Consider the following 21,680-nt stretch of genomic DNA (forward strand, 5'->3'; position numbering starts at 1 on the left):
AGAACACCCCTACCTACATGCTTTCAGTGCCAGTACATAGTACAATGAGATACTCTGCTTCAATGACAGATAAACAGCCCTACATACAAGTTCCTAAACTTTCACAAGTGACTATTTTTCTTGTCTAAGAGTATAAAGTCCTAGAGTTATTAACTTGGCAATATATTATCCCACATCTAGTCATGTCATAAAATAATCATTAGTACATGCTTTTTTAAAAAGAATTATTTTACTTAACTCTATTTATTTCAATTTGATCAGAGAGGGAGAGAGAGAGACAGAAAGTGAGAAAGCAAGCTGCCAGGTCTGGGATTTGAACCACAGTCAGCCATGTGGGAGTCCAGTGACCCTAAGCACCACATCACCTGCTGGCTCCAATCATTAGTATACTCTTGCTACAGAGACAAAAATAGAGCCCAATGTTTATAGATAGTCGGAAATACTAATTTATACTAGTATCTTTATCTTTCATATATTTTGAGAGCACCCACATACATTCCACCTTCCTCGCAGAGTACCATTGATCTTTTAAATGTGCTGAGTACAAACTAATGCCTCATCTGGGATAATTTTGATGGTCTCTAGCACTTCCATTTTTGTCAGTAATAATTGTTATAGAACAAACACTAGCAGTAATAAATTACTTGAGATTTTCTGAAATTTTTTTTTATGTGAGATAGATAGGATGATGTGGATGGGAATACAGGAATTCTTAGCTGAGGTAAGGCAAAAGAAAATGAAAAAATAAATAAATGAGTAAATAAAAGCAAAGTAAACAACAGCTCAGGCCCAGCCAGTGGGCTAGTGGTTAAGGTGTCTGGATCCCATGTGCCCAACTGAGTGGTTTAAGTTCCAGACCTGGAAGCTTGAAAACATGCCAGCCACGTGTGCATGCATTCCCCAAATTGTGAGAGAACAATGGAGGAGAAGGGATTACAGCATGGCCACTCCCGAGGGATACTTTTGCACTTCCCCCCCTTTCCCCTTTCTCTCTCTTTCTCTGCCTCTCTCCAGTGAACTCCTGTACCTTACAGCAAACTGTGAAGTGTTTTTTTTTTTTTTTTTTTTTCTTTTCAAGAGAGAACCAAAAAAACAAAGCTGCAAATGCCATAAAGGAAAAATGACATGCATGAGTAAATACAAATTTTGGACATAAGTATGTTTTATGTCAGTAGAAGTTTAGAGTTCAGCCATTATGTAAAGGCATTTCTATCTTAAAAATTATTTCTGCCATATGAGGAAGAGATAAAAGATAAAGTGTACCGGAGATAAAGTTAAAAAGCCAAATTTTGGTGATTCTCATTCCACTGAAAGACCATGTAGAATGTCTTTCCATTTTGGCAAAGGCAGGAAGTATAGACACTAGGAAGAGAGCTACGCCATATTTCTCTCTAAACTCAACACTCCAAACTCAACACTGCCCCCTGTTGCCCTACCAAAGCCATCATCTGCAATCTGGAACATAAATCTTGTGCTATTCTTTAGCTCACTGTGGTAGAGCTTGCCGAAAACCAAAGAGCCTTTCTGAACACTAATGTACTGCTGAGAAAGTTGTGTTTGTAGCACGTTATGGATCTGAGGGTCACAAGTAAAACAGAGCACAGAACATTGTTGCAGGCAAATTGGAGAATTGCTCCAAGTGGCTTACTGAAGCACTTTTCATGACACATTTACTAGATCTCTGACCCTTTTTTCCTTGTATGTGTTACATATGTTAGACTGATATGCAGTTGTTAGAATACTTGACACAGAATAAAATAACCTGAGGGAGAATAAAGAGCATTTAGTTCCTACATGCCTGCTAAAATGGGACAGCAGATGAATTGTGTAATGAATGGTGGCTGGTATGGATGATAGGCAGGATTAAAATCGCCTTCCTGGTAAAAATATTCACCACCACCAAGGTAGTGCCATGACAGTACAAAGAGAAAGATTCAAAATAAAATGATCAGTCTGGCCCTATAGCCTAGTGGTTAAGGAGGCCAGATCTCACGTGGCCAACTATGCAGTTTGAGTCCTGGAACTGGTGGCTTGAAAAGCACACTAGACGTATATGACTGCATGTCCAAAATCCTGACAGGATGGGGAAATGGTGGAGAAGGGATACTAGGGTGACAACATCCCATTGAGGGATGCTTTCTTCCTCTCATCTCTCTGACCAATGTACACACCCTCTGGCAATTAATTTTTTTTTTTTTTACCATGATTACGGACCATGAAAACTTGAGAATTAAATATGGATGGAATAATATTTTTAAATTCTTAGGGGTAGGTTTGATCTCAAGTGCCATTTGTGCTCATCTATTTTTGGAGGGCATCTTTCTTGATGCTCTCACTATGGGCCACGATTAGTACTATAAGTAACCCAGCAACTGCACAGGATTGCATCGTGATAAATAAATAAAATTTAAATGTGTATTTTCACTTCCCAACAGGGTGCATTGATGGAGTTCTGGAGGGTTAGTCTCTATTTTACAACTCATGCATCTACCACCTGGAGAAAGTGGGTCTTAGCCAGAAGATTCTACACTGTTTTTTCTCTAGATGTATGGGTGACCAGTGAGATCAGATTCAAATGGGTAGAATCTATAGAGAAACGATGGTCTTTGTTGCCCTCTGCTATTCTAGTTTCAGTAAAATGTCTACTGTTTGGCAATTGTGGTGCCTCATCTGGTAACAGATACTAAGACTAGGATCTTGGGGGGCAGCAAGTGGCATGGTGGTTAAAGGTGCTGGACTCCTACATGGCTCTATGTGGTTTGAGTACAGGACCTGGGGACTTGCTTTCTTTGCTTTCTTTCTCTCTCTCTCTCTGGAAATATTAAAATACTAATAATAAGTAGAGTTAAATAAAATTCTTCTTCTTAAAAAAAAATGAGTTTGAAGAAAACTTCCTACATTACCTGATACATGCTGAGCTTTCATGATTTCCCCTAGAATAAAAATTCCTAAAAGCAATGGCATGCCTTGTCTGGTTCACTGCTCTATTACCAGAGACAACAACAGTGCCTCACAACATGTAGCATTTTAAATAAACCAAAAAAAAAAAAGCTATTGAATAACTGAATGCTGAAGCTAAGGTTATATGGGAGCATCTAGAGAGTTTTGGATTTTCTCAAAATTTGACCTCATATCTCTTAGGTACAGTTCCTTTTTCTCCTGAATATACTACGGGTGATTTGGGCTCAAATATTTGTTTGAAAAATCAGCTAAAGTATGGATACTCTTTAGAAAGGTCCTTTCATGCTGAACATTTCTGTGTGTGTGAATGCAGGATGTGTGTTTTTTTTTTTTTTTGAGAGGTTTTCACTATAGGTCACGTGCGCTCGCCAGACAGACAGAGAAAGACATAGAGACAGAAAGCAAGAAATCCCCCCCCAGGGGGGAGGGTCACGCCGCAATCCCTTCTTCTCCATTCTCCTCTCAGGATCTTGGGCACACATGCACACACACCCGGTGTGAGTTTTAAGCCACCGGGTTCGGGACGTGAACCACGGTCGACTACATGGGAGTCCAGCGACATAGCCATTACGCTAACTGCTGGTTCCCATGCAGGATGTGTTTGCTTTGCTGTATGTTTATGTTTTGTCAAAGTAAGATGAAATCATATTAAAATTAATGAATATATAATTTCTATATACCTAGAGTAGCTCTTCTTTCCTGAAAAGATGGTCTGTTTTTTGCAGCCAGAATGGAAAAGTGAGGGGTAAATAAGAATTGCATCATATTATTCCCTTGCTCAAAATGAACTATTAGTTATGTTGACTGTACTAAGATTTCAAAGGCTTGGTTAGGTAACAGTTACCAAAATAACTTCAACTTTGTTTTCTCAGAGTGAGTTGCTAGGTTGACTGTATAGTGTTTTGCAATAGTCAAGGCCTTTCCAGAACTATGCATTATAGTCCTTTGGTAACAATGACTAGTTGGGAAAATTACTAAATTTTCATAGGTATGATAGCCTCAGGTATTGATTCCCCACATTTTGATGAAAATCTGCAAACAACTAATTATTATTTTACCATCAATGATATTTTGGAATCTTGTTATATTTAAGAAAGTATGTTAATATTCTCCATCTAGCTGTAGAAAAACACACATTGATAAATGTCTACAATATAAATCATATTGTTAAAAACACTTAGCATATGCTAACTGTAATGGAAACAGAGTGGAAGTAGTGATTAATTTTGGTCTAAGGACCCAGGAGAAGTTTCAAGAGAATAATCTTTCCCTTGGGAATGCTCATGAGATGCTGATAAGATTTTGTAAAGGCAACATAATTTAATTAGACAAACATTTATGAATGGCCATTATATCTAAGATACTAAGACACAATGCAAGATACTTACTTGCGAACTGCAAGGAAGGAAAAATAAAAACCACTCATTTTCATCAAATATCATAGAACATAATGAAGGAGAAATACATGTACAAATCTCATTATAACATAGTAATGCTTTCAGGCAATGTAAAAATTTAAAAATGGCATATTAATTCCAACATGGGTGTTTTGAAAATTTTCTCATGGAATATCTCCACCTGTTCATTATTCAGTCTTTCATTTAATCATTTATGCAACTAAGTAAAAGATAGGAAGTATTCAAGGTACAGTGGAGACAATCACGGACATAATGACTTTCTAATCTCGGAGCTAGTACGATAAAGAGCAAAATAAACATATAAGTAAGAAACTATTCTATGATAGAGCACCCGGCAAAGAAGTTTCTGTTTCAGAGATACATAAATTTTAATGGTCACTAAAAGCTTCTCTGAGGACCTAACACTGGAACTATATTGTGACTCACAGGAAGGACCCAACATTTTAGAGAACAGATGGAAGAGTCTTCTAGGCAGAGCATGCTACTTGTTGGAAGTATGAAGGTAGAAAAGCAAGAAGCCAGTTTTGCTAGAGCATAGCAAGTATAGAATCATCGAAGGGTGACACAGAGGTATAGAAAAATATATCACCTAGGCTTTCATAAACTAGAACTAGAAGCTTATTCCAAGTGTACAAAAAGGTATCAGAGTTTTTTTGTTTGTTTTGTTTTTAAGATTATTGTGTAGGAGGGCCCACCAGATGGTGTGGTGGTTAAGGGTGCTGGATTCCCACAAGGCCAACTGCAATTTGAATCCTAGACCTGGAGGTTTGCTTTCTCACTTTCCCTCCCTTCCTCCCTCCCTTCCTCTCTCTCTCATTCTGTCCCTCTCTGGTTAAATTAAAATAAAAAAGGAAAGAAGGAAAGAAGGAAGGAAGGAAGGAAGGAAGGAAGGAAGGGAGGAAGGAAGGAAGGAAGGAAGAAAGGAAGGAAAGTTAAATAAAATAATTTTCTAAAAAATATTATTGTTTGTCTGTGTCTGAGAAACAAAGGGACAGAGAGACAGGCACCACCAACAGGGTGTTCCTACTGTAATTCAACCCCCAGTCTCTGTGGCTTAAATGAGGAGCACGCTGTGCATATGGTGTGCCCAGAGAGGTCCTGGGTTCCCATGTGGGCCCAAATGCTACTACTGTGCCACCATTTGGCATAGATTAGAGAATTTAAAACCAGTAAAGTAAATAATATAACAGGGGACCATGATTTCCAGGTTGTATGGCTATTTCAATATTCCAGCATATGGTTTTTATTTATTTATTTATTTTTTTTTTTAGAATTGTCATAGTGAGAAGCATGTAAGTTAATTTATTCTTAGCATTTTAGAGTTACCAAATTGACTGAAGCATTGTGAGTGGATGATGGGAGTATTGAATGTTTTCAGAGATAAATAAAGCTAAGGGAGTTCATTGCTAGGAAATCCAGCTATAGGAAACACTAAAGAGAGGTCTTCAGGTTAAAATGAAAGGGCACTATACAGTAATTTAAAACCATACCAAAAAGAAAGAAAGAATACTGGAAAAGTTACCTATATAGGTAAATGGAAGCATACATTGATATTACTGTAGTTTTTGTTTGTAACTAATTTCTAAGTAATTATTATACAAGGTTATTATTTTTTTTTATTTTTAGTTTTTTAGTTTTTTGCCAGAGGGCTCATGTACTTGCCAGATAGAGAAAGAGAGACACAGAGAGAAATAAGAAATCACCCACAGGGGAAATGACTACACTGCGATCCCTTCCCCTCCAACATTCCTTTGGGACTTTGAGTATACACACACACACACACACACACACACACACACACACACCTGGTGCAATTTTCTAGATGCCAGGTCTGGGACTAGAACTGTGGTTGGCCATGTGGGAATCCAGCACCACAGTCACCACACCACCTGCTGGTCCCACAATAAACTTTTTCTTAAGTAGCAAAATGGGAACTTAAATTTCCTCCATATCAGTACTGCTTTAAATGCAAATAGATTAAGTGCTCTGATTAAAAGGCAAACACTGGTAGAATTCATGAAAAAGAAGAGAAAGGAAAAAAAGAAAGAAGGAACGAATGAATGAACAAATGAACCAAATATATGTTCTTTATTCACTAAATTTTTTGAAAATTTGCTACAGGGCATGTGCACTTGCAAGAGAGAGAGAGAGAGAAAAGGAAAGTGACAAAGCATGCCCCATGGATGATGATCATGCTGTTATCCCTTCTCCTCCATTCTCCTTTTGAGATTTTCGTCACACATGCACATGCACTGGGCAAATTTTCATGTCAATGAAAAATGTCTTAGATCATAAGACAAAAAGAGGTTAAATGTGAAATTATGGCAAAATGATATTCCATGCTGGGCCAGCAGATGTTAGGTGAAGTTGGCTGGATCCTACAGAACTGACCTTGGCATTCAAGTCCCAGACCTGGTGGCTAAAAAACATGCTGGGTATGTGTGCATGCATGAGCAAAATTGCAAGGGGAGAATGGCGGAGAAAGGTTTATAGCATAGTCATTTTCCCTGTGGAGAGATTTCTCACTTTCCCTCCCTTTTTCTCTCTCTTGTCCAGCAGGGCACACACCTTATAGCAAAAACTAAAACAAACATACAAACAGAGAGAGAGAGAGAGAGAGCAATATCCCATACAAATTGTAAACAAGGGGAATTAAAGTTATCATTATAGTATCAGACAAAAATTATACACGTTTGTAAGAAGAAAAGAACAACATTATATATTGGTCAAACGGTGAACACATATAAAATATTTAACAATTAAAATAAATAATAGAGCTCTGGAATATATGCAGACAAAACTGACAGAATTCAAGGGAGACACAGACAATCAACAATCACAGCTAGAGATCTCAATACTGCACTTTAAATCATGAACATAAAACTAGACAAAGATCAATATGGAAACAAAGCACTTAACACTGTAAACTTCCTAGACCTAACAGACATACATAAAACACTAAATATTCCACACAAGAACAAAAGAATACACACTGTTCTCAAGGGCACATGAAACATGCTCTGGAGAAGACCATATGATATTGTGGCATATGAACATTAAGCCAGGAAAAGATGGATGGCCCAAGCTCAAAAGTGAGCAAAATCACCTTTCTTTTGCCTTTTTGTTCTACCTGGACCCTCAAGGAATCAGATGGTGCTCATTCACATTGTGGAGAATGGACCTTTCTTACTTAGCCTACTGCTGTAAAATGCCATTTTCCCCAGAAACACCTTCTCAAACATCCTGCAAAATAATGCTTTACTACCTGATTAGCCCTTAACTTAGTCAAGTTAACTCCTAAAATTAATGATCAAAACAGGAGCTTAAACAAAAACAAGTGCACAAATGTTTATAGCAGTGCTCTTCACAATCACCAAAAATGAAAACAACTTAAATGTCTATCAGCTGAGAAACAGAAAAACAGAACATGGCATACACATGCCATACGATATTATTCAACCATGAAAAGGAATAAAATATTGGCATCAGCTATACCATGGATGATAGTTAAAACATTATGTTAAGTGAAAAACAGACAATAAAAGCCATATATATATATGCAATATAATGTGAAATATCCAAATAGGTCAACCCATAAGCACAGAAAGACTGCTTGAGTTTGTGGGGTCTCCTCTGGGGGTAACAAAATGTTTCAGAAATAGCTAGTGGTGACGGTTATGTAACATTGTATATGAACTAAATGCCTCTGAATTACACATGTTAAAGTAATTTTAAAAGATGAATATTATGAGAACTTTACCACAAAAAAAGTGTTGGGAGAAATTTTATCTTTAATGGGTAAACTTACAAAATATAAAATAAAACAGCTGATTCTTATATTATTCACCAGCATCTTTATCAAATTTAGTATAGTATACTTACCCCTCAATAGTCTACAAAATATTTATACATATCAATTATATATTGATATAAATATTACAATTTTTCAACATTTACATTTTCTCTTTTTTTTTTTTTTGAGAGGTTTTTGCCACAGGGTGTGTGCACTTGCCAGAAAGAGACAGACAGAGAGACAGAAAGCGAGAAATCACCCCCTGGGGGATGGCCACGCAGCAATCCCTTTTCCATTCTCCTCTCGGGGTCTTGGACATGCATGTACACAAGCTCAGCATGAGTTTAAGCCACTGGGTCCAGGACTCAAACCACAATGGACTATGTGGGAGTCCAGCAACATAGCCATTATGCCAACTACTGGTCCCAACGTTTTCATTTTCTAATGGGAATGCAAAAGCATTGAAAATATTTTTTAAGTAGAAACTTCACAGATAAGGAAAAACAGTAATGGAAAATGGGGGAAAAAAAAGAGCCTATTTTTAAAAGTACTTGCTGAAATGAAAAGAGCTAAGAAAATCAAGAGGTTTTTTTTTTTTTTCTTTTTCAGACAGAGGGTACATGTGTTCATAAGACAGAGACATAGGAAGAGATAAAAGAAGAAAGACATCTCCAAATGGGGCACAGTCCCACCACAGTCCCATCTCTTCCATTTCTGCATCCAGTTGGAACTTAGGGAACAAAATCACATGTGCACTACATGTTTTCCAAGCCTACAGGGTGGAGATTCAAACCAAAGTTGACCATCTGGGATCCGGTTCCCTTAACCACTACTCTATAGAATGACCCATCAAAAATTGAACCAAAATTGATGAAATTTATTGGTATTACTTAATAGCATTCAAGAGTCAGCTAATCATGGATTTGTAGTTGTACTCTTGATGTGTGTGTGTGCATACTATATTTTTAAATGGGGTCTCAGAGTGCTGTGACCCTCCTGCTTCAGCTTCCCAAGTAGCTGAGGCTATAGGCACACACCACCATGCCTTGATTCTTTTAGAGTGGACTAAGAATCCACCCTTGGTGCCACATGTGGCCTCAGTCTGCTGAGGAACAGGATCTACTAGCACAGGCTACCACAGCTGGGCCCAGTGTGAATTCTCTTCCTTTGAATCTGTTCATATATTTTACCCAAAAATAGTATTCCAAGGTTACTATGTTGGAAAGTTACCAATGTCACCAATTGAAAAATATTTACATGTTATATTTTTTTGTTTAATTATATCCACATTTACCCTCTTATATCACCATACTTGAAGTGCATGTCTGTACGTTAGCAAATGAAAATATGGGCTAAACAAACAAAAAATCAGACAATATAATACAAAAATTATCATTTCAATTAAACTGTGAGACGGATTCATGTAAAGCTTTGGCCTGTAACTAAGAATAGTGCTCAAATAGACACATACATCACTTAGAGTATTACGGGAGTAAAATGCTAGGGAAATGTTTATATATAACTTAAGTTTGTTTCTAATTTATATTTTACAATCATAAAAGAAATGCTAAAAAAATCTCCATTTTTATTTTAGTATATCTCAAAATCACTGCACATCACTTAATGAATGAAATATCCAAACACGTTGCATATGGTTTAATGAATTTATGATTTTAGATGGTAAATTTTTTGGCATTTTATTTTAGGAATAGTAGTAGAATGTAAATTATTTTTATTTAAGTCATACTTTTTGTGAAAAATACATTTAAGTTCTCTAAGCTCTAATTCTTCAGTTGTATAAGGCATCTATTTTTTCAAAATATTTCTTAAGATATTTCAACACCCTATTTTATACTGTAGGAATTCTGGAAGGTATCCTTTTAGATTTTAGCCTATAAAGTAGTCTCCTGTGGGGCTGGCAGATGATATGGTGGTTCAAGCAATGGATTCCATTTAGTTGAATGTATGGTTTGAGTCTTGGACCGGGTAACTTATAGAACATGGCAGGTGTGTGTGTGTGTGTGTGTGTGTGTGTGTGTCCACGCACACCCAAGATCCAGAGAGAAGATGTGGCCATCCAACATGGGGTGTTTTTTTTTTTGCAGGGGGCGTCATTTCTTACTTTTCCTCTCTCCAGGGAGTACACATGCCCTGTGGCAAAAATGAAAGAAAAGAAGAAAAGAAGAAGAGAGAAGAGGAGAGAGAAGAGGAAGGAAGGAAGGAAGGAAGGAAGGCAGGAAGGCAGGCAGGCAGGCAGGTAGATACTGAAGGGAAGGGAAGGGAAGGGAAGGGACGGGAGAAAGGAAATTAAGAAAAAAGAGAGTGTACTCAGCGGACTTTTTGTTTTGTTTTAATTACTTGTAGCCTGATGTTCTAGCCATCTTCTTAATTTCTACACCAGGTATTTAACATCTTGTCTTGATCACCACTTGATTTTGTTTTTAACATTCCAAAGTTCTTTTAATACGGATCAGTTTATATGCTCATTTTTACTAAAGATTATGAGCACACTACACCAAAGGAATGAATGAAAAGCTATGCTGCCTATCACTGTTCCTAGTAATGTCTACTGATCAACGTAAGGTGTATTACTCTGGCTGCTCTTAAGCTTTGGACAATTTTCAGGTTTTGAGGGCCTCTCATTACAAAGCTCTCCAAGGAATCCCAAAATTTATTTTGCTTATTCCACATAACAATTCAGCTCTAACTTTACTCTGCCCTGAGGTTAAAGGTATGAGAATGGAGTTCCTCACTGTCACAGCCCCAACTGCCCTGGACTATTCTTTGCTGAAGGAATAACCATCTCTCTAAAGAAAAATTATAGCCCATCTAATATATGAAAGTGGCTGCTCCCAGTTTTCTTCAAATTACATTGAAGAGTTGTTTTTCTCCCCTTTCCATTCTAGAAGCAGATAGCCTTCAAGTTTTAAACTATGTCCTTTACTTCTAGTTATATTACTAGAAGGGACTCCTTGAGGAAGAATGAATGATATGTTTTGAAAAAGAGAGTTGTATATTTGCTTCACACCTTTCCTTTGAAATTTTTATTTAGCTATATTCCTCAAGCCAAGGGTTAAGCATATATATATATTTTTTACATATATATAAAATACAATATAAATTTTAATTTAAAATGATATATATACACATATAACAATTATCATGAAAATTACATGTGTGTATATATATAATTTTTAAAAGCAAGACAGACTATTAGAAGAGCAGAACAACGCAGTAGGATGGACATTATTGAGAAAAAAGTCCCTCTACTACTTCTCAAAGGCAATCATTACTACCAATCTCTTACAATTCTAAGATATTCTGGACATGTGTGTGTGTGTGTGTGTGTGTGTGTGTGTTTAGGATCATTTATATATTGGATCATAAGAAAAGTCATGATGCATTTTGGCATAAAAAAAAAACCACACACAGAAAAATATATGACTTTTCCAACAACCCATTACATCCTAGCACTTAAAAAAAAGTTAAAAGCTTTCAAACTGACTATTCACTTTGTTTTCTTAGTCTTCTCAAATACTGATTGTCATTTCATATTAGTAACACAGCTCTAATGTTTTATGTAGTCAGAGAGTACTCATACACATGGGCACATTGAGAGGTATTTATTCAATCTTTTACTAACTCTGCTATTCCCAGTTTACTGCCGCTAAAACACAGTGAGACAATCTACGTCCTTCTACCTTTACCACACAAATGTACCATTAAAGCCTAGAAGTAGAATGGCTGGCTCAAAACATACATGCATTTTACATTTTGGTAGACAATGCCAAAATATCTTTGAATGATTATTTACATGTTTACTTTTTTTTTTTTAAGAGAGAGTTATTTTTTTCTATAGGGTGCATGTGCTCACCAGAGAGACAGAGAGCAATACAGAGACAGAAAGCAAGAAATCACCCCCCAGGCAGGATGGCCCTTTTCCTCCACTCTCCTCTTGAGATCTTAGGCACATACACACACATGTGCCCGGTGTGAGTTTTAAGTCACCAGGTCTGGGACTCAAACCATGGTCAACTATGTGGTAGTCCAGTGACCATTATGCCATCTTCTGTTCCCAGTTTACCAGTTTACATTTAATCACTGTGTTCATTCCTGAGAATGAAATAGCAGCAACACTGACTTTTTATAGTCTTAAAAGGCAACAATGAGGTAAGTAAGAGAATAAACTCTGAATGTAATACCTGAATTTGAATCCTGTCTCTCTACCCTGGGACTTCGAACAATGCAGAGATTCTTTTCTGTACCGTAGAATTCTTCATTTGTTAAGTGGTATTATGAATACCTATCAATAACTATGGAACTTCCCATGTCACAAACGTCACAAAAGTGTTTATTTTAAGTTTGCATGATTTAGTTGAGAACTGAAATACGTATCAGAGGTAACCAGATCAGGAATGCAAGAAGAGTATTCTAGTATGAGAAGACGATGTGCAAAGGCCTGTGCTGGGGAACTATTGCCAATATAAGGAACTAATTGAAACAGAGCCACTTGAATGAAGACAAAGAACACAGGTGAGAGAATTTCAGATGAGCCTGGAGCGGTAGGCAGAGTATGATTATATATTTATATTTATACTGATTTAGTATTATTATTTTAAATTTGTCAGAAAGTATGTGCACTTGCCAGCGAGAGACAGAGGAAGGGTGGGAGCAACAAAGTACTCCCCATAGGCATGGTCAGTTGCAATCCCTCCTTCTGTCTCTTCCTGCTGGGACTTTGGAGATGCATGTACATGTGCCCAGTGTGTTTTTCAAACCAAGTTTGGGACTCAAATCATGCAGTTAGTCATATGGGATCTAGCCCCTTTAACCACCAAGCCACAGGCAAACCTGATGTTAAGATAATAGAAATCCACTGAGAGATTTTAAGGAGAATCAATAAAGACTTTATGATGACATGATAACATTTGTTCTTAAAAAATTATTCTTTACATATATGAAGAATATATTAGAATGTGGTCATTGTGAATGAAGGTAGACTGGTTGGAAGGTAATTATGTAAACAGGAGGGAGATAGTGGTAGTAGTTTGGACTAGATAAGAGTGGTAGCTGCAAAGAAATGAATGAATTATGGAAAGAACTGACAGGTCGTGGTTATAGTGACTTATAGGGTTAATAGAGAGTAAAAGTTTTTGTGAAAGTGTTTTATATATATACACACACACACACATATATATAAATATATATATATATATATTTTTTGAGAGTATTTGCTATAGGGCACGTGCGCTCTCCAGACAGAGAGAGACAGAGAGGTAGAAAGAGAGAAATCACCCCCCAGGAAGGATGGCCATGCTGCAATCCCTTCTCCTCCATTCTCCTCTCGGGATCTTGGGCATGCACACACATGCGCCTGGAGTGAGCTTAAGCCACCAGGTTCAGGATGCAAACCACAGTTGACCACGTGGGAGTCCAGCGACATAGCCATTACACTAACTGCTGGTCCCGTGAAAATGTTATATATTTTAAAAAAATATTTTATCTAGAAGAGAGGATTTTGAATGTCCTCAATACAGTGAAACAAATGTGTGAGGTAGTAAATTATAATTGCCCTTATTTGATCATTACACCTTATACACATGTATGAAAATATCACATAACCATAACTATATACAATTATTACTTTTCAATTCAATATTAAAAACATTTTTAAAGATATAGTCTAGAATTTGACACACTGCAGGCACTTAATAGCTTTCTATTTCACTTTTTTCTTCCTCCACTGTTTCTTTCATATAAAATATAAAAAATAAAAATCAACCTAATTTCTGGATACCTATCCTTGTTTTATGTCTTAGTTCACTTTGTTTGGCTATAATAGAATATCGTAGGCTAGGTAATTTATAAACAGTAGTTCATTTGACTCCTTCTCAGTTCAAGATTGGGAAGTCCAATATCAAGGTGTTGGCATAAGGCAAGGGGATTTGTGCTGATTTATCCTACAGCAGAGAGGAGAAGGGCAAGAGAATGAAAGCAAGAGGAGTACAAATTCAGTTTTATAGCAAGCCCAGTTTTGAGATAACGGATCCACATTTTCAATAAGAACATTAATCCATTTACAAAGGAAGAATCCTCATGACCTAATAATCTTGTATTGGGTCCTGTCTCTGATCATTTGAGAGGTGTTTTGGGGATTATATTTTCATGCATGAACTTTCAGGGACAAGCTCACAGTATTCTTCCCTGTCTCCCAAAATTTATTCCTTACCACAATAGATGAGGGATGGAATTCACTCCATCCAATAGTACCAAAGTCTTAACTCATTTCATCACTAATTCCAAAGTCCAAAGTTTAGTCTCATCTTAAGCAGATATTTTGAGACTAAAGATACAATTCATTGTCAGGCAAATTCTTTTCTAGCTGTGAGCCTATGATAGTAACCAAGTTATCCACTTCCAAAATATACTAGTAGGACAAACATGGGGTTAATATTTCTATTGTAGAAAGGAGAAAAAGGCAAGAAAGAAGTGGTGACTGGTCCCAAGTAAGTAAAAAGTCAACAAGGAAAACAACATTAAGTGTTAAAGCTGGAGAATAATCTACTTTGACTCAATTTCCCACATTGCAAACACCAGAACAGAAGTAGGACCCTAAAGCTTCAGGCATCCCTGCATATAGCTTTGCCAGACTCAGTTTATCCAGCAGCTCCTAATGAATGGAGGTATTTATCTGCAGCTTTCCCAGACTGGAATTGCATGCTGGTGGTTCTACAGGTCTGAGGTAGCTGCAGTCTTACAGCTCCACTAGACAGTGCTGTACAGAGGGCTCTCTGTGGTGGTTCAACTCTGTAAAAAGTCCCTTCTGTGCCCTCAGACCATCTAGAATATCCTTTGAGATCTAGGTATACCCCATTATGGACCCACAACCCTATACTTTATGTGTCTGCAGTCAGCAATATGTGAATGCCCCAAAGCTTACTAGCTGTATACTATGGAGCAGTGACCCAAGCCACATCTAGACCCACTTGAGCAACAACTGGGCTGGTCAAGGAGCACTGCACTAGAATGTAGGACATAGAGTCCTGAGACAATCTTTAATAGGAAGTCCATAAAGAAAGCCCCTGACCTGTACCCCAATACCATTCTGCCCTTTTAGATTGCAGGACCTGTAATGAAAGGGGCAGCCTTGAAGATCTTTGAAATGCCTCCAGTTCTTTTTCTCCATTGTCTTTGACTGATAGCCCCTATCTCCCCTCTAGGGATCTCTTGCAAAGGGTCCTTAGCCAGACCTTTGGTTAGCTCTACTGAAATATCTTTTCAGTTTTCACATAGTCAAGCTGCTAATTTTCTAAGTTTTTCCACTCTGTTTATTTTTTAATTTATATTCCATCCTTAAGTAACTTCTTTCCTCTTGCATTTTGTCATACACACTTAAAAGTATCCACACAGCTCATTAAATATTTTGCTTAGATATTTCTATCATCAAATATTCTAATTTATCACTATTGGATTTCACCTTCCATAAAGCATACATGCATGGGCACAATTCAGCCAAGTTCTTTGTGAATTTATAACAAGGATAGTGTGTAACTCAGATTTTAATATTTTATTCCTTATTTTCATCTGAGAACCCCTAAGAATGTCCTTTACCATCATAGTTCTATCAACATTCTAATTACTACCACTTAAATAATTTCTGAGAATTCTGGATTATCCCTACGTTTCTTCTCTTTTTCTAAACTTTCACCAGAATTGCCCTTCATTTATGGCAATGTAGGCTTTTCCAGGCTGCTCCTCCAAATTCTCCCAGCCTCTACCCAATAACTAGTTTTAAAGCTGCCTCTACATGTTCACATATTTACTAAAGCAACAACTTCATTCCCAATACCAATTTTCTGTTTTAATTCATTTTTTGTTGCTATCAAGGAATACTATAGACTAGGTCATTTATAAGCAATAGTTCATTTAGCTCATGGCTCTGGAGACTGGGAAGTCCAATGCCAGCATGGTAGCATCTGGCATGGGCTTTCTTGCTATGTCATCCATGAAAGAAGACAAAAGATCAAAAAAGCATGAGAAATTAAGAGCAAGAAAGGAAAACAATGGTTTTTATTTATTTATTTAGAATTATTCAATTAATTCTATTTATTATTATTATTTTAATTTGCTATATGGCATATGTGCTAACTAGAGAGAAATGGGGTAAGGGAGATACGAAGAGAGTGAGAAAGCAAGCCACTAGGTCTGGGACTAGAACATGGTCATACATATGGGAGTCCAGCACGTCAACCATCATGATACCTGCTGATCCCCAAAATGCTTTTTAAAAAAGCCCACTTTTGGGATCAGCAGTTAGCATAATGGCTATGTTGCTGAACTCCCATGTAGTCGACTGTGGTTCAAGTCCTGGACCTAGTGGCTTAAACTCATACCTGGCACAAGTGTGTGCATACCCAAGATCCCAAGAGGAAAATGGAGGAGAAGGGATTGTGGCATGGCCATCCCCCCTGGGGGGAGGTGATTTCTCGCTTTCTGTGTCTCTGTCTCTCTCTGTCTTTCTGGTGAGAGCACGTGCCCTATAGCAAAAACCTCTCCAAAAAACAAACAAAAAAAGCCCACTCTCAGGACACACAGATGGTGTAATGGTTACATTGCTGAACTACCTCATAGTTAACCACAGTTCAAGTCCTGGACCCAGCAGATTAAAATTCACACTGGGTGTATGTGCATGCATGCACAAAATCTCAAGGAGAATGGAGGAGAAGGGATTGCAGCATGGCCACCCCCACCCCCTGACCCGGGGGTGCAGTGATTTCTCGCTTTCTGTTTCTCTTTCCGGCAAGTGCATGTGCCCTATAGCAAAATCCTATCTAGAAAAACAAACAAACAAAAAGCACACTCTTATAAGTGATCTAAACCTGTGATAATGATATTGATCCATGCAAGAGGGAATGACATACTCATTTCACCCACTCATGACATAATCCTCTCTTACATGGTCTCACTTATCCACACTGTTGTAGTGGGGACTAAGTATTCAATACATGAACTTTAGGGAATACATCCAAACTATAGCACTTTACTTTTATATTTTAATCTTTTATATTACATGATTATTAATATTTAGACTAAGTATGCTTTAATATAGTCAGAAACATATATTTAGTTAAGATAATTTATAATGATGTATTAAGTCAGGAATCTTAATATCTCACATAACATAAATCTTATTTTCTGAAATTATAAGGACCTCTGATAAACCCAAAGTATTTATTATTTCCCTGTAGTATATAAGATGCAAGTTAAAAATAGTTTGCAAAGGGAAAGAAAGTAATAAGTAGAAATAAATAAGATAATAATAATAATAAATCACTAAATTTCCCAGAAACAGTTTTCTAAGAAAATCGTATAAGGGTATTTCAAAGTCTGTGGTAGAATTAAAATATTTACTTTTGTGCAAAAACTTCTGAAATCCATGCATAATTGTATCATAATATCCATTTTCCATTAACTTTTTGTTTGTTTGTTTATTTAGAGATTTTTGCTATAGGGTGCTTGTGCTCAACAGAGAGACAGAAAGACAGAAAGCGAGAAATGTACCCCTGGGGGGATGAACACATTGCAATCTCTTCTCCATTCTCCTCTCAGAAATTTGGGGACACATGTCCCCAGCATGAGTTTTAAGCGACCAGGTCTGCAACTCAAACCATGGTCAACTATGTGGGAGTCTAGTGACATAATCATTATGCCTTTGCCAGTCCCCCATTAACCTTTTAAAGACCCCTTATATGTGTCCTGTCATCTAATTCTTAAAGAAACTCACAGAACAGATATTATCCTCACTTTTTAAAGTTATTTTTTAAAAAAACTTACTTCTGAGAGAGAGTCAGCCCTGACAAGATTTCCATGTTTTAATTCTACCCCTTGCCTCACCTAGCCAGGATCACAAGCATGTGCAAGCATACTCAAATGCACAGGAAGACTTACGATGTGAACCCGGGACATTCCCATGTGGTCTTAGCATCACAGACTGTTGTGTTACTCCTCGGCCATCATGGCTGGCCTATTATCACCACTTTATACATATAAAAATTATGGCACATTCAGGTCACATAACTTGCAAGAAATTTCACTGCTCATAGTGGGATTTGAACCCAGGTCTTTTATATTTAAGAACTTTCATTCCAAGATAAAGTTTTTTGTTTTTTTGTTTTGTTTTGGAGAGGTTTTTGCTATAGGGCGTGTGCGCTTGCCAGACAGACAGAGACAGAGAGACAGAAAGCGAGAAATCACCCGCCCCCCAAGGCGGGATGGCCACACCACAATCCGTTCTCCTCCATTCTCCTCTCAGGATCATGGGCATGCACACACACACGCCTGGTGTGAGTTTTAAGCCACCGGGCCCGGGACTCGAACCACGGTCGACTACATGGGAGTTCAGCAACATTGCCATTATACTAACTGCTGGTTCCCCCAAGATGAAGTTTTAAAACTATTTCAAAAATCACTCTATTTAATTTCATCATTTACTGACTTTATGATTTGGTGATTTTATCCCACTTAAAGTTTTACACAGAGACTGTAGAAAATTCATAAAAAGCACCAAAAGAATGCTTTTTATAATGGTACATGTTTACTGTAAGTAACTTCAGGACAGAGCTATTTAGTTTTTCTCATTCCAGATATTTTACATTAATTTATCACTCCCTGATATTAGAACATTTAGACTCAGATTGTATTAGGAAATTGGTAATTCCTAAACGTTAGGTTTTCTATGAAACTAAGTTTACAAATTTTAAGTCCACAAAATTCAACATTGCAATAAGCAACTGAATACCAATTCCCAGCTCTCTGAAAAAAAACGAATGCTGTAGATCTTCCTTTAATTTTGGGTTTATGATTTGTTCACATTCAACGAAAGAATTTAGATGCTTGAGAGAAAGGTGATTTATACTGCATTTACATGCAGAACTAGTTCAATTATCATGAGGGTCAAGTCATTCAAAACCCAGTTTTGACAGAACCTAGATTGCTAAAGTAGACTTCCTTAAGATGAGTATGGTTGGAGACCTTAAATATTCATCATTAATAAAAATTCCATGACATTTTTCAAAAGAACATTTGCCCAGGTCATTTGACCAGATGCCAAGTTAAATCATTAAGGCATGGCCAACTGCCATTTCATTTTTCTTTTTTTCAGTTAATATAATAGATGTTTTTAATTTAAAGGAACCTGAGATTTCATTTTCTTTAAATATGGGATTTACAAGTGAATATCAGAATCTCAGAAATTACCTTTCCTAAAACTTTTGAGGACTTTGAAAAAAATCTCTTTGTAAGATGTGGATATGCTTGATTCAAGTTTGCTGCTGACCTTTTAATATTTAAATTTTGAATAAACTGTTTCCTCTAAAAATCTTGCAATGAATAACCCAGATGCCTTTTTTGATTGTTATTTGCTAGTTGTTATTGTGTAGGTAGTGGTTGCTTTCTAATCAATAAGGATTAAATCACAATCCATTTGATAGAGTTACTCTGTTGACTTTCTATTTTGTCACAATTTCACAGAAACAAATGTAGCATAGTTTTTACTGATCCACACATTTTAATAACCTTTACCATTTCTCATTAATTGGATGTAGGGTGAATCCTTTCCAATCTGTTTCAGGATATAATAAGGAGAGGCTTTGTTTCATATCCCAAATAGTACACATTTGCACCCTGCTCCCATAATAATTTTTTATGTTATCTCATCAGTTCTGATAGTTTGTTCACATGTTCAAGAAAATTCGTTATGCTGCATTTGAATGGCAGTGTAATATGATTTTAAAAATGCAGCTAGAATTAAGGAATGACTTCAGTAAGAAAATTAAAATGAAGATTGACTTTGAAAATAAGCTATTAACTAAATTCTATCGCATAGTTTATGTATGTTGAATTAATGTATCAAGTATGTTTATCATCCAGTGATAAAATGTTTCCAAGTCAGTTTCTCCCCAGCAATATTTCATAACTTTCAATGAGCTGAATCGTTTTAAAGAGTTATTTTATTTATTTGTTTGTTTGTTTAACATTTGACCAGAGAGGAGCAGAGTGAGAGAGCAAGAGAGAGAAGGAAAGTGAGAAAACAAGCCACCAAGTCCAAGATTCAAACCATGGTCGGCCATATGGGAGTCCAGTACCCTTAACCACCACGCCACCTGCCAACCCAATGAGCTGCATCTTTAGTGTACAGTTAGATGCCTACTATTTGCTACTTGAAAATGTTCATGATTTTAAAAAAAATGATGTTTCAATCTAGCTACATGTAATTCAACCTAGTAAACTCTTACTCATCTTTAAGGACTCAGATCATAATTTTAATATTTTTGTCACTCCTTCTCTAATTCCCAAAACTAATCTCTCCTACCTAAGGTTCTCTTACAACCATATTTATTCATCACAAATCATTTTATAATAACATATTATAAAATATTATAATATATATAAAACATTGTTATATATATTATATTTTATAATAATAACATAACTACAGTTCATTAAATACTTGCTATGCCAGGCAAGGTTCTATATGTTTTAAATGAACTATTTAAAACAATCTGAGTGTTTTTTGTTCATTTTGTTTTGTTTATGTTTTGCCCAAGGGCACCAAAGACAGTGAGAGGAAAATGAGAAATCACTGCCCCTAAAGGATACCCACACAACAATCCTTTCTCCACTTTTCTCCTGGGATTTTGATCATGTACGCACACATGTCTGTGCAATTTTCAAACTGCCATGTCTGGGACTCAGACACTGTGGGTCACATGGGAGTCCACCTTAACCACAATGCAACCTGCTGGCCCCTCATCTAATTTTTTATTGCCCCAAAACAGATTTCTATAGTTTTCAACTAATTGCTGTCAATTATCCATTCAAAAAGAACAATGCATGTTTATGCATTATTTATCAGGATGTGTGTGTGTGTATGTCAGATATATCTTAATAATGCATACACATGTATTAATTAAAATAATAATAATTTATGGTATGTCTAAAAACTGTAGATTAAGACATTTTTAAGAGAGGCTAATTGATTATAAAATTGTACATGACAGCAAATACCATAAAGGAGTTAAGTATAAAATGTGTTATGGTGGTAAGATTTACAACATTTACACAGTGGCTATCATGTGCCACATACTTTATCTAGTCTACTTGCAAAATTCCGTAAGTATACTAGGAGATAAGCTTTATTAGACTTTTTTATTGATGAAGAAATTTTGATTAGAGTAGTTGAATAATTGCCCAAAGTCACATATTGACTAATTGGAGAATAATAATTAATACCCAACTCTTTCTGATTTCCTTGCCTCTATTAGATTCCTTGTTTGGGAGAATTGAAGAGGACTTGAAAAGAGATAAGAAGACGTGAGATTTTAAGACTAAAGAAGCAGAGGAGCAGTCTCAGTAGACTGGATATTCTAGAGGCTGGCTAGTGACATGGTGGTTGAGGCTCTTAGAGTCTCATATGACCATCCAAGTCCCTGACTTGGCAGCTTGCTTTC

Source organism: Tupaia chinensis, unplaced genomic scaffold (genome assembly GCF_000334495.1).
Source record: "Tupaia chinensis unplaced genomic scaffold, TupChi_1.0 Scaffold144702_1, whole genome shotgun sequence".
Taxonomy (NCBI): Eukaryota; Metazoa; Chordata; class Mammalia; order Scandentia; family Tupaiidae; genus Tupaia; species Tupaia belangeri.